The sequence below is a fragment of the Nansenia antarctica genome, assembly GCF_963989245.1.
Source record: "Nansenia antarctica genome assembly, chromosome: 3".
NCBI classification, from domain to species: domain Eukaryota; kingdom Metazoa; phylum Chordata; class Actinopteri; order Argentiniformes; family Microstomatidae; genus Nansenia; species Nansenia antarctica.
The window spans coordinates 66,007,984-66,022,512 of NC_137688.1; the positions used below are offsets into that span (position 1 = coordinate 66,007,984).

Below are 14,529 nucleotides of genomic sequence, written 5' to 3' on the forward strand. Positions count from 1 at the left end.
AGGCTGCAGCCACCTTCTCCTGCCTCTGCTCCCTGGCATCCTCCCTCTGCTGGGCGGCCTGCTCCTTGGCATCCTCCCTCTCCATCAGCGCAGTGAGATGCTGCTGGGCGGCCTGCTCCTTGGCATCCTCCCTCTCCATCACCACAGTGAGATGCTGCCTGTTGCACTGCTCCGACTCCTTCATGAAGGCCAGGTGTTCAAATTGCCAGGTCCCTATTTTCCTTTTGGCTAAAATAAGAAGTACATTCAAGGTCACAAGTAATACATGAAGTACAGCACAGTGTTTTATTTGTACAGTATAGTAGCATAGTATAGTGGATAGTGTACATAGCCTTTATTTATGTAAACCAGCTCCTTTCCCTTCTAGTTTTATTTTATTTTATTATTATTTTTTCCTAGCACCAGGGGAGCCACCCCTCCCAAATGTCGTTGTTTGGTACCTGTACTATATCAATGACAATAAAGACCATTCATACCTGAGCGATTATGGGTCACAGGACAGGGGGTGCTGGGCCTGGGCCTGGGGCTGGGGCTGGGACTGGGCCTGGGACTGGGGGTGGAGGTGGAGGTACCCGGAGTATTCGGGATGCACTCGTTGTCCGTCTCCACCTGTGTGTCCTCTGAAAAGCACATTATATCAACACTAATTAATAAAACATCCCGTTAAGCAGGAAAAATAGAGTTAAGACGAGCTGCTAGCCAAACAAAGACTTGACAAACAATGGCTGCTGTTGTTAGCTCGCTAGCAGATAGCACGTTGACAAACAATGGCTGCTGTTGTTAGCTAGCTAGCAGATAGCACGTTGACAAACAATGGCTGCTGTTGTTAGCTAGCTAGCAGCTACAACAAATACAGTTAAGATAGTAGCTAGTTAGTAGTAGATTGGTATCATACGTCTATTGTATCATATCATACCTTGCTCCTCCTGGATAGTACCGGCCATGGTGGCCTCCAGCAACGACACTGCCGGGACCATCGACGCCGTCAGTTCTATGCTCGCGTGATTCGGTCGTAGTCCGATCACTGCATCTATAGCGTCGTACCAATGCGAGGTTCGTGGTTCAACTCCACTGCGGCCGTTGTGGTCCTTGATTTTCTTGTAATCCGCTTTGAGTTTCTTCAGTTTATCTCTGCACTGCTTGGGTGTCTTGTGAACGCCAATGTCCAACAAACGGCGAGAAATTGTCTGGAAGATCTTCGCATTACGAACGGTAGAGTACAGATCTCGCTGGATTTGGTCTTCAGACCAAATACAGATGAGGGCCTGGACCTCGTTTGGTGCCCAACTCGAACACGATTCCATAATTAAAAAGAATAGTAGAAACAGTCAAATTAACAGTAAAGAACTAGTATCTAGTACGCTGTTGTATGCTGTTCGCTGCCGGCTGAGTTTTAAAAATGGCGGTTAGAGATTCGAGGTGATTTCCATCGGATGACGATTTTCCATTGACCAATCAACGGTGTGCAGCGTCACACGTCACACGCAGCCTGGCAAAGAGACCCGGATATGAAATTTTAGACCCTGCTCTGATGTGGAGCTAAAGAAGCGAGCTGACCTGGGACCGAAGCGACCTGGAACGACGAATGGAAAAGGGGAACGAAGCGGGCTGACCCGGGTCAGCACCAAGTCAGCACCGTAGTGGAAAAGCGGCTTATAACTAGCACAGAACCCGCTTTAAGTTTCAAGATGTCAGGAAGAGGTAAAACCGGAGGCAAAGCCAGAGCAAAGGCAAAGACCCGTTCTTCCCGAGCTGGACTCCAGTTCCCAGTGGGCCGTGTGCACAGGCTCTTGCGCAAAGGCAACTATGCCCATCGTGTGGGCGCTGGCGCACCGGTCTACCTGGCCGCCGTGCTCGAGTACCTGACTGCTGAGATCCTGGAGTTGACAACAAGAAGTCTCATATCATCCCCCGTCATCTGCAGTTGGCCGTCCGTAACGACGAGGAGCTGAACAAACTGCTGGGCGGTGTGACCATCGCTCAGGGCGGTGTGCTGCCCAACATCCAGGCAGTGCTGCTCCCCAAGAAGACCGAGAAGCCCGCCAAAGCCAAGTAAAACTCCCAGTAAACGAAACCTCGTCGTCGGATTCTAATATATACTATGTAGCTTAGCTTGCCAATTTGTTAATTATATATCAAGTAATCCTATTATTTGGATGATATAGCTAATTCAAACGCTTTTTTCGCAAGCTGCCTAAAAATTCAAGTTGTGAATGAATCGCGAGCGTCAATGCTTTTCTACGATACTATGTGTAATGTCACTTGGACATAGAATAATAAGACACTTGAGTCTGGGTTCAACAAAGGTATAACCAGTTTACTTTGGTTCTCTCGACACCTGTCAGTCACCTACTGGTATATCATGAACTCTCTCTAAGGCGCATGCGCTGTCCTGACTATGAACTAACCCATTCATTACACTACGGATGACGTATTAGGGCCAATCCCAATTCACCCCTAGCCCTTCGTTTTCACCCCTATGGCTCGATTTGCGCGTTCACGTTTAGGGGGAGGGCTGTCCCAATTCATATTTCATCGAGGGCTAGGGGTAAGGGGGAGGGCTAACTATTACTTCGTTTCGAGCGATTCCAGGACCAGACTAGCTTCGAAGGGCTAGGGGTACGCTACCCCTTGATACCAGGATGCATTGCGAATCATCTACAAATATAAAATCCTCAATTTTGGCCGCCATTGGCTACAATCTGTAATTTGGCTCTACAAGTGTTAATATGTCATTTTATGAAGTTTTTATATGTTTTTAGGCGAGAAAGTAACCATATATATTCACAAAATGTGTCCAGTTTATCAAAATAACCCGTTTATCCTAGATACTACGGAGGATGTTATCATAGTGTTGTTAGCATAGTGTTTGTGATGCTAACGGCCGCCATCTTTCGTCATCAACCCAGGAGAAGAAGATCCTCATCTATCATCATCTTTATCCTCCTCCTGGGCTTAAACACGACTAGACTAGTGTGATCATGTCATATTACTGTGTTAGTAGAAATTATGCGTTGGTTTAGTAGTATAGTACATGCAGAGGCGCCCCGTCCATAGAGGCAACCAAGGCAATTGCTTGGGGCCACCAAACAAAAAGGGCCTCCAAATTGTTTTCCCCCAAAAAAAAAAAACACTTTTTTTTTTCCACATTTTTTTTTTTTCCAGATGGGAGTGTTACATTAGTTTTCTTAAGATAGGATAATAAATACATCTGTTCAATGGGCATTTGCCAAAGTAGCCTACTGTTAATCAGTATTTATCCTGTATAGAATAGAATAGAATAGACTTTATTGTCGTTGTACAGTTGCCTATACAATGAAATTGTAGTGGCTCTTCCGAAGGTGCAAAAAAACAGAAAACATATTCACATATTCACAAACATATACACATATAAGATAAACATTTATGAACATGTCTTATGTCTACTGTTCAGTGTCTACTGTATGGTGTATATGAAGATGTTATGACGTTTTATCATGAAAATAATGAACAGCAAGCTAGATCCAAAACTAGGGCCGGTGGAGGAGGGCAATTGTCACATTGGACATTTATTGAATAGAACAGTCAAACTTGGCGACGTACAAAAATAATCCATAAGCGATCAAAACCAGAAAAATAACAAACAATGCGTATAGAATATGCGTATAATGCGGTCAACAAAAATACATCGCTCCCCTCTCTCTCCACTACCACCATGCAAGGTGCGCAGGTGCTTAAATTACCTTGCAATATCACCCCCCATAACCATATGACTTCTCAATACGGTGATCTAGGCAATAAACAAACAATCAAAGTAAACTCACAATAAACCCATTAGCCTGTTATACTAAATACCCCCTAAATCATATTCATACCTCCTACAACACCTCAGGCCTTTGGGTCGGGTGGTTCATGGAGGCAGACTGAAAGGACACACATTCATTGCCTATTTCATAAATGTTCTCCATATAACGACGTCGATCATTGATCGGCAACGACACTATATAATTGTTTGCCTGACTGGCAATCGGATTTGGGCAGTCTGGGGATTTACACGGCAAATCAAATGAAGAACTACAAATCCCTGATGACAGGGAGATGACGTATGACTGCTCTGATGAATCAACCCCTATTTCATTATTTTCTCTATATAGCGACGTCGATCATTGATCGGCAACGACACTATAATATAGTTTGCCTAACTGGCCATCGGATTTGGGCTCCTAATATCTAAAAAGCACTACGGTTTTCTTATTTTATCGGATTAAAGTAGCAAAGACCAGAAATTCCCATTGACCGCCAGTCAAACTTCTCCCCTTCTATCACCCAAAAAGGGGCGTGATCATTCTGATGACAGGGAGATGACGCGCAATTGCTCTGATGAATTGTAGTTTATTGATAGCTGGCTAGTCTCGCGGTGCCAGCCGTTTCCACTTCCGCTTTGCTCTCGCTCCAAACGTCTGGAGACCTTTATCCATAGAACGGATTCTATGTGCCGCCCGGAGCGAGCGGCAAATCTAGGACACTGATAGGCCGGACCGATGGGAAGCACCGCCCCCCCGTCCTTCTCATTGGTTCAGCGGGGCAGTTTTTTTTTTTAAAGTTAACTATTCATTTGTTACGTATTTATTTGACATCTGGGTACAAAATATAAATAGTTAATACATCATGTAGCCTATATTAAAGCCTTTAAAAATGATTCATGATAAGATCCATCATTTACATGCATTTAAATGCATCATTTACATGCTCCATGTTGCATGTAATTTGTATGCTACTTGTGGTCCAGTATGTCGCAATGTGTACTAGGTGTGCTACTGTACCTGTGGTCATGTACTGTTTTTACTGTTTTTATGTAATGTGCTTTGCATGTTTTTATGTGCTTTTATTATGTCAAATGTAATTGTTGTATTGTGGCTGTCTTGGCCAGGGCTCCTTTGTAAAAGAGACGCTAGTCTTTCAGACTGTTTTTTTTACTTACACACACACGAGCGCGCGCATATGCGCGAACTTCGTAAAACCGTATTATATTTTAGTGTCAGGGAAATAAATACATTTAAAAATGTCCACATCGTCACCCGCCTAAGACCCTTACCAGGGGCCTCCATAATGTTGTTTGCTTAGGGCCCCCAAAAGTCTAGGGGCTCCACTGAGTACATGAGAGCTACGGCGCTAGTTGTTGTGCTAGTTGCATTGACTGACTGTGTTCGCGAATGCTATGCTATTGTTGTGCTATCATGTGCTAGTTGATTGTGTGTACTAGTTTTCACTGAATAAATCGTGATTTCTTTCAAAGAAGGTAGCAGGTGTGTTTATGTCCATGTCAAGGAGAAGGTACGACTTGTATGACAGTAGTGTGATTAGGACATAAGTTAAGGATATTAGTGTAGTTGTACTTTAGCCTGTGGAGACGCGATAGCATTAGCTCCACACGGATTTAACATGAACAGTAGTCATAGACACTTGTAGTAGTAGTAGTAGTTGTTGTATAACAAGGTGAATAGTGAGTTAACATGTTTATTAGTTGTATCCCTTCCTTGTTGTTGAACATGTCTGTGACTGAGATAGACTAGATACTACGGAGGATGTTATCATAGTGTTTGTGATGCTAACGGCCGCCATCTTTGCTATCTCCTCCGGTCACAGGAGAGAGAATTCGCCGGCAACACAACGCGTCACCCGTACCGCGTCTAAACCACTGTTGATGACGTAGGCGCCGTGAAGGGCTGTCCCAATTAATAGGGCTTAGATTTCAAGGGGTAGGGCTTGTGACGTATTCGAAGGCCTTGCCTTCGAATCGAGTGACACTCGAAAACGAGCCATAGGGGTAGAAAAGGGAATTGGGATTGGCCCTTAGTCGTGAAGGGTTGTCCCATTTCCCCCGGGGAACCACTACGGCTTGTGGTTCCAAAACGAGTGACTCCAAAACGAGCCGAAGTGGTAGAAAAGAGAATCGGGATTGGGCCATAGTTAGCCCTCAAAATGAAGCCATGGCTCGATGAAATATGAATTGGGACAGCCCTCCCCCTAAACGTGAACGCACAAAGCAAGCCATAGGGGTGAAAACGAAGGCCCAATCCCAATTCACCCCTAGCCCTTCGTTTTCACCCCTATGGCTCGATTTGCGCGTTCACGTTTAGGGCGAGGGCTGTCCCAATTCATATTTCATCGAGGGCTAGGGGTAAGGGGGAGGGCTAACTATTACTTCGTTTCGAGCGATTCCAGGACCACACTAGCTTCGAAGGGCTAATGGTACGCTACCCCTTGATACCAGGATGCATTGCGAATCATCTACAGAAATCTTATGTCGCTCTATTCAATGCGGAAATGTCATTTTACTTTCTCTGTAATTACTTATTAATAAAGATTTGAAAAATTATGATAACCATCGTATTGTCTTAGTTTAATGTCATTACAATGCATTATAGACCTTTTATTTATAACAAGCTTAACCCAAAAATCGCTTTTATGTCGGTGCTGTGTCTAACGTTACAGTAACGCAACGCTGCATGACAGTCGAGCATTTCAGAGATTACAGTCATAAATCAATTATTACCTGTGGCGTTTGACAGCGGATGATGGTACACATATGTAAAGTTATCTATCAAACGTTCATCTGACTACATGATGCACATTTTGACCTATTTCCACCCGCAATCTAATCCGAGCAGTTGTTATTAGGTAATATTATTAATGGGTTGTATCATTGTATGTAACTTACAAATGTAACTACAGCTAGAGCGCAGACTGGCATCGGCACGGGTGAACTATACCACAATGCATTGCATGTCATGTATAAAAAGATCAATGCCACAATACCTATTGACAACGGCGAAGAAGAGAAGAGAAGAAAGAGACAAGAGACAAGTTTAGAGACCACAAAAAAACAACAAGATACAGAAGATGCCACCAAAAACTGAGATACACAAATGTAAGTATTTACTTCGTTAATGAAGTTTGTGAAAAGTTATGACCATGGTATTGTAATGTCCAAATTGTAACTATATACGACTGTCGCATCTGGCAGGCCCATGCAGAACACGAGTTCGTCAGAAAGCAATAGCGTTGGTTCTTTCGATTCTGAACAATGATACAACTATGATACAACTATGTTCCATCATTAGGGACTCCGGAGCAAACCAGACAACTCATCAATTTCAGGAGTGAAAATGAGAAAAAAATTCTTAAAAGCAAAGCGGCCTCAAAAGGCCTTTGGGAGTGAGTAATTGGTTTTAAAGTTTCTTGACTGCATACAAACGTCTATGTTTGTTTATAGTTTTTTACATTCTGTTAACATACATTTAACACACACACATACAGATAACACACACATACAGGTAACACACACACACATACAAGTAACACACACATACAGGTAACACACACATACAGGTAACACACACATACAGTACAGGTAACACACACACACACATACAGGTAACACACACATACAGGTAACACACACATACAGGTAACACACACATACAGGTAACACATATACACATACAGGTAACACACACACATACAGGTAACACACACATACAGGTAACACACACATACAGGTAACATACATTTTTTTATTATTGTTATGATACAGGGCGTTTATTAAACAAATTGGGCTGGAAGGGAAGATGTCCCACCAGCAAGTGTCCAAGAAATGGGAGAACCTGAAAAGGAAATATAAGGTACTGTGTAGGCTACTGTAATAAAGGCATAAAGGCATTATTTGTCATTCTTCTCATTATTAACATTGTGTGTTTATTGCAGGAGTTGAAAACCCCAAAGACCGGGTCAGGCACAGAGGCTGGGGAAGTAACAGCGGCCAATTGGCAATTGAGCTAGGCCATCCATCGACCCCCCTTTGGTGGTCAGCTCTTTGGTAAGGTTTGAAGATTAGATACAATCACATTTACCAAGTAATGCAATAGTAATTCATCCATTTCTAACATGTATTTCCTTCTCATTTGTTTTTTTTTCTTTCAGGAAATGACCAACCCCACCTCAGCCTCTCCCTCCGCCTCTTCCTCTCCCTCCGCCTCTTCCTCAGCCTCCACCTCAGCCCCAGCCTCCACCTCAGCCTCAGGCCCAGCCTCAACCTCAGCCCCCGCCCCAGCCTCAACCTCAGCCAGCCCTCAAACCCCGAGGAAGAAGAGGAGGACGACCGCCCTAGACACCCTGGTAACCCTGGTGGAAAAAGACATGGAGCTTGAACAGGAGCGTCATAAATAATTTTTAGCGCTGTTCAAACAGCTAGTGGATACAATTCCTGACAAGTAGAGTAGATTTGTTTAGAGGGGCTATTCCATCAACTTTGCTAAAGGAAAGTCCATATTTTTTGGATTTTCCTTTAGCAACGTTGATGGAATAGCCCCAAAGTTGTTAACAGTTAATTAAACTTGTTGTTTTTATTGTGCTGTTCGGGGGGGTATTCCATCAACTTTGCTAAAGGAAAGTCCTTATTTTTGGGATTTTCCTTTAGCAACATTGATGGAATAGCCCCCATGATACTTACATGTGTTGTTGTTGGACTACTAAAGTATTTGTTTCAAACCAATTGTTGGTGGATTCATTATGAGCATGAATAACAGATTGTCTTATATAATCAAACCACATTTTCCCATTTAGCTAGCAGTTAGTTCACTGTAAAAATCCTAAAATTGTAAGACAAATATTTTTGTAATTTTTTTTATTTGAAGAAATCACACAATTAAGACATAAAACAGATTGAAACAAGCCTAAAATGGTATCAACATGGCTAACATACAATTATACATTTCTGGGTCACAAACAGCATTGTACTATGGTGCTTGCACATGGCCCGAAACCAAGGCAGCCAGTCTGTCCCTTGTAGCATTCCCAGAGGTCTCGTTACCTGCTAGGGGCTCACCGGGAGGTTGGGGGTCAAACATGTCCTGTGCATCTGGATCTAGCTCCAGCATGTCTCCATTATCGAGACACACATTGTGCAAAAAGGCACAGGACGCAACTACCACAGGTGCAAATATTGGTTTAACCTCCAAGGCTTTGAACAGGGTAGATCTCCATCTGGTCTTCATCATTCCAAAAGCCCTTTCTACAATGCTGCGGCCTCTGGAATGATAATTATTGAAGCGCCCCTGTATTTGTCCAATAACGGGATCCTTGTATGGTGTGATGAGGCAGATTGGTGTGTCCAAACAGGGATAGCCACCATCACCCAGAAGCATGTAACCCCTGGGAGGGTACTGTCTGGTCCTGTAAAAGGTACTGTTCTTCATGATGCGTGTGTCATGAACCGACCCCGGGTAGCCTACAAAGATGTCAAGGAATCTACCCTTCGAATCACAAATTGCCTGCATGTTAATAGAAAAGAATCCTTTGTAATTTAAATAGTCAATTCGGTGTAGTAGAGGGGGTTTGATCCTGATATGGCAGCCATCTATTGCACCCACAACGTTGTTGAAGGCAGGGCTTCCTGATAGCAGGGCAAATCCTTGCCCAACAGCATGAAGCTCTCCTGCCGGTGGGAGAGAGATGGCTCGCTTGAGGTTGTTCCAAATGTGCTGTGCAACTCTGTGGATGATGCGGTGGACTGTGGCTTTTGGCACATTGAAGACACGGCATGTAACCTGATAGGACAGTCCATGAGCCAGCCAGTACACATAAATGAGGACTTCCATCTGATTTCCCCAGCCATGATCCTGTTCCCTCTGTAGGAGCCTCTGCAGACCATGCATGGCTCTTCTGCTGAGGCGGTAGTCCTGTCTCAGGTCAGCCTCTACATTCAACCATAAACGCAGGATGGGCAGGTCCTGACTCAGCTTGCAGTATCTCATAGGATGACCAGTCTGTAAAAGGAAATATGTTCACATTCCTTAGTCTGAATAGGAAAGATTTTACTGCAGGACATTTCTCCATTCCCCATCCCCCAATCAATGTCCCCATCCCCCAAGCCATTTCCCCCCAATCCCCCCAAACCAAACACATATGGAACAAAAAACACGTAAATAGCACGATAGCATTAATTACCACGTAATTACGCCATGTACGGATTCTTAATAGGACTGGTTGTTAAAATCCCTAAATATTCAGCACAACAATTGAGTGGAGTTGGAGATGTCCTCTTGGGTGGAGTGGAATTTGGCAATGATCACCTGGTGCCACCAGTACGACACATCTTCACTGTACTGCACACAGATCATCACACAAATCAATAATACAAAAAGTAAAAGGTCGGTTACTCGTTGAGACAACATTTACATGAATAACCACTATACTAGCATGTTGTGTTGCTTGGTTAAAAACTTTTTTGCAGTCTATCGTACATACCAAAAACTGTCCCATCAGTCCCATCAGTATTCTGGCGCGTCGAAGACGTCGATTTCTCAGGTGTGTTGATAATAAACGAAAAAAGATGCTTATAGCACACGCAACAGAAATAAACACAGCTGAAGAAGGCATTGCGAGATGTGAGAATTCGCCGGCAACACAACGCGTCACCCGTACCGCGTCAAACCACTGTTGATGACGTAGGCGCCGTGAAGGGCTGTCCCAATTCATAGGGCTGAGATTTCAAGGGGTAGGGCTTGTGACGTATTCGAAGGCCTTGCCTTCGAATCGAGTGACACTCGAAAACGAGCCATAGGGGTAGAAAAGGGAATTGGGATTGGCCCCAAGTCATAGGGGTGAATTGGGATTGGCCCTTAGAACGTAGCAAGCAGTGTTGCCAGATTGGGCTACTTTTGGTCACACTGGACGGGTGGATTCGGCAGCTTTTAGACTGGTTGGGCTGGAAATTGTCAATTCCGTCTGGCAACCCTGGTAGCAAAATATGTGCATACGTATCTGGTAGCCTGTACTTTCAACTCGCAAGTTATTTCATCCTCTGTTCTCTTTTTCAGGGTGATGGAGGAGAGATTGGCAGTGAAATATCCATGATGGAACTTTGCTCATCATCCTCCGTCCTCACACTCATGTTTTTCCCCCTCCATTAATCTTCTGTTAGTCAACACGAGTGTGAAAACGGATTGTATCCTTTATCTCAAAGACACTATGTCATACCGTTTCTTAAATAGGCCTATTCACTTAATATTCACTTAATTTGGGTGAGATGATAGGCCTACTTTGCAACTTTGCAGTTTTGGTAACTGTTTTTTGTTTCTCTACTGTAACATAATATATGTTATTATTATTATTATTATTATTATTATTATTATTATTATTATTATTATTATAATTACAATGTACAATACAAATACAACAATTGGGTGTTGTCTGAGTGCCGTCTTTACCACTCTATCAATCCCCCATGACACGGGGGCAACAATGAGGGTCTCTGGAACAATGGGATGGGTTCTTTCTACCATGTCGACCGGGTCAAACTGTCGGAAGAGGGCATCTGGCTTAGTGTTCTTAGACCCTGGCCTAAAGGAGATGGAGAAGCGGAAGCGAGTGAAAAACAGCGCCCACCTGGCTTGTCGTGAATTGAGCCGCTTCGCCCCCTGAATGTAGGCCAGGTTTTTGCGGTCGGTCCATACTACAAAAGGCTGCACGGCCCCCTCCAGCCACTGTCTCCACTCCTCCAACGCCAATTTAATAGCCAAAAGCTCCCGATTCCCTACATCGTAGTTCCATTCCGCCGATGACAGCCGACGTGAAAAAAAGGCGCATGGGTGCACCTTCCCATCCTTTACACACCTCTGGGAGAGTACTGCTCCCACCGCTACGTCGGAGGCGTCCACCTCCACCAGAAATGGTATTTCAGAGTCTGGGTGGACTAGGACAGGGGCAGAGGTGAACCGCTGTTTGAGGTCCACGAAGGCGCTCTCCGCCTTCGTGGACCAGACGAAGGCCTGCAGGGTGGTCCTGGTGAGAGCCGTAAGAGGGGCAGCTAGGGCACTAAAGTTACGGATAAACCGTCTATAAAAGTTCGCAAAGCCTAAAAATCGCTGTAGCTGTTTGAGTGAGGAGGGACGGGGCCAGTCTAAATACGCCGCTAACTTTAGCAGGATCCATGCGTAAATCCCCCCTCGTCACAATGAACCCTTAAAATGAAACTGTGTCTGCATGAAAGACACATTTTTCCGCTTTCACAAATAATTGGTGGTGGAGGAGACGCTGGAGGACTTGACTGACATGTTGTTGGTGTTGAGCAATGTCCTTAGAAAAAATAAGAATATCATCCAGATATACAAAAACTGAGTGACCGATTAAATCCCGCAGTACATCATTTACCAGCGCTTGAAACACTGCGGGGGCATTGGCGAGGCCAAACGGCATAACTAGATATTCATAATGTCCATTGGGTGTGTTAAAGGCGGTTTTCCATTCATCCCCCTCCCTCATCCTCACCAGATTGTAAGCATTGCGAAGGTCCAATTTAGTAAACAGTCGCGCCCCCTGCAGCGATTCGAAGGCGGTATCCATCAGAGGAAGTGGGTAACGATTCTTAATCGTGATGTCATTCAGCCCCCGGTAATCAAGGCAGGGACGCTGTCCCCCGTCCTTCTTCGCCACGAAGAAGAAGCCTGCGCCAGCCGGCGAGGTGGAGGGACGGATCTGACCCGCGGCCAGTGCCTCCGTGATATAGTTATTCATGGCGAGAGTCTCCGGGCGAGAAAGAGAAAACAAGCGTCCCCGTGGCGGCAACGTACCCGGTAGGAGATCAATAGTGCAGTCATAGGGTCTATGAGGGGGTAGCTCCTGGGCCCTAGATTTACTAAATACCTCCCCCAGGTCCCAATATATCCGGGGCACGCCTGTCAGGTCGGAACTGGGGAGGGGAGCAGGAACAGTGAGACTAGAGGGAGTGGTGTGTGACTTAGGTTGGGATAGGGACAGCAACGGGGATGGGAGAGTAGTGGGTGGGGTAGTGAACGGGGTGTCACCGTGCACAGTGACAGAGGCTGCTTCCAAGGCGAGCCGTCCTGTAGACCAGTCAATACGGGGGTTGAGAGCAGCTAGCCAGGGGTGGCCTAGTACGATAGGGCAATCGGGCGAGGTTACAATAAAAAACTGTATGGTTTCCCAACGACCCCCCCCTACCTGGAGGCGCACCGGCACCGTGCGTTGAGTGATGGTACCCGACCCCAAAGGCCGACCGTCCAGGGCCCGAACTGGCCCAACCTTTCTAAAGGAACCCCCCACCCGCCGACCAGACCTTTATCCATCAAATTCCCCGCTGCCCCTGAGTCCACCAGTGCCCGAACACGACGAATACTGCCCCCCCAGCGCACCTTACATTAAAAAAAAGTTTGTGGGTCGTTAAACCCAGAGGGTAGGTCCCCACCCGCCAGTACCCCTCCCGATACTAGCGGGCTGCCCCGTTTCCCGAGGTCCCTGGGCAGGTGGCATAGCGGTGACCCTTGCGCCCGCACCTAAAACAGCGCCGCTCGTCCAGCCGACGCCGTTTCTCCGTGCTGGAGAGATGTGCCGCGCCCAGTTGCATGGCCTCCTCTCCCTCCGTGGTCTCCTCCGGAAACCATCGGGCGGCCTCTCTAGCTGGAGGGGGTTGGGACGGAGCACTCTGTGATGAGCCCCTCTCATGAGCTCGCTCTCGGCGCCGATTGTCCACCTGCACCGAGAGCGCCACTATACCGTCCAGCCGCTCCAGGAGCTCCCGGAGAGCGAGTTCGTCCTTCATCGCCTCCGAGAGCCCCTGCGCAAAGAGTACCACCAGAGCTCTCTCCTCCCAACCCGCCTCCTTAGCCAGGGTGCGGAACTCTATGGAGTAGTCCGCCACCGAGCGATCCCTCTGTCGACAAGCCGTGAGCCGCCGGCCGGCTTCGTGCCCCGATATCACCCGGGAGGTGTCGAATATCTTGCGTAACTCCCGGGTGAAGGCAGTAGCATCGAAACACGCCGGTGACTGGCTCTCCCACTCGGCCGTGGCCCAGGAGAGGGCTCGGCCCATCAACAGGGTAATGATGTACGCCACCCGGGACTGCTCGGTGGGGAAGGTCAGGGGCTGCAGACTGAAGATCAGTGAGCATTGGGTCAGGAACTCTCTGCAACCCTCTGGTCGTCCATCGTAGCGCTCGGGAGGAGGCAGCCGGGGTTCCCGAGTGCTCACTGGAAGAAGAGGGGGTGCCGCAGCTGCCGCTGCCGCTGGTGGAGTAGGGTTGTCCTGGGCGGCCATCAAGTTGTTGATAGAGAGGGTCAGCTGCTGTAGCTGGGCCATCATTGTCTGCTGAATCCTCTCCTGCTGGGCTACCAAAGCCCCCTGGTTTGCTAGCACAGTACGAAGGTGTTCTATTTCTGCTGGGTCCATAATGGTCGATTGTTCTGTTACGGTTAGTCAATGTGTTTGGACCCAGATGCAGAGCAGAACAGAATGGAACGATGCAGGGATATGATTCAAAAATAGCGATGAAACAAACGGGGAGAAAGCAAGTCTCAGAGGAATGCGGAAGTAAAAATACAAAAGAAAAGGGGAGTCGGCTTTTTGTCTCCCAAACGCCGTTAAGCTAACAAGGCAATACAAACTACTTGCAATAGTCATAGGATACTTATCTCCTGGGCAGACGAGGAGCAATAAGGCTGCGACAAGACTATGAGGACACGCACCACACA

The 14,529-nt window shown here is 46.4% G+C and overlaps 1 pseudogene across 1 annotated transcript; it reads left to right on the plus strand.

The window, feature by feature from the left end:
• The first annotated feature begins 1,688 nt into the window (after positions 1–1,688).
• On the plus strand, positions 1,689–2,056 carry LOC308154279 (histone H2A-like; annotated as a pseudogene). The gene has a single exon. The product of its transcript is annotated as a histone H2A-like (transcript).
• Positions 2,057–14,529: the final 12,473 nt, after the last annotated feature.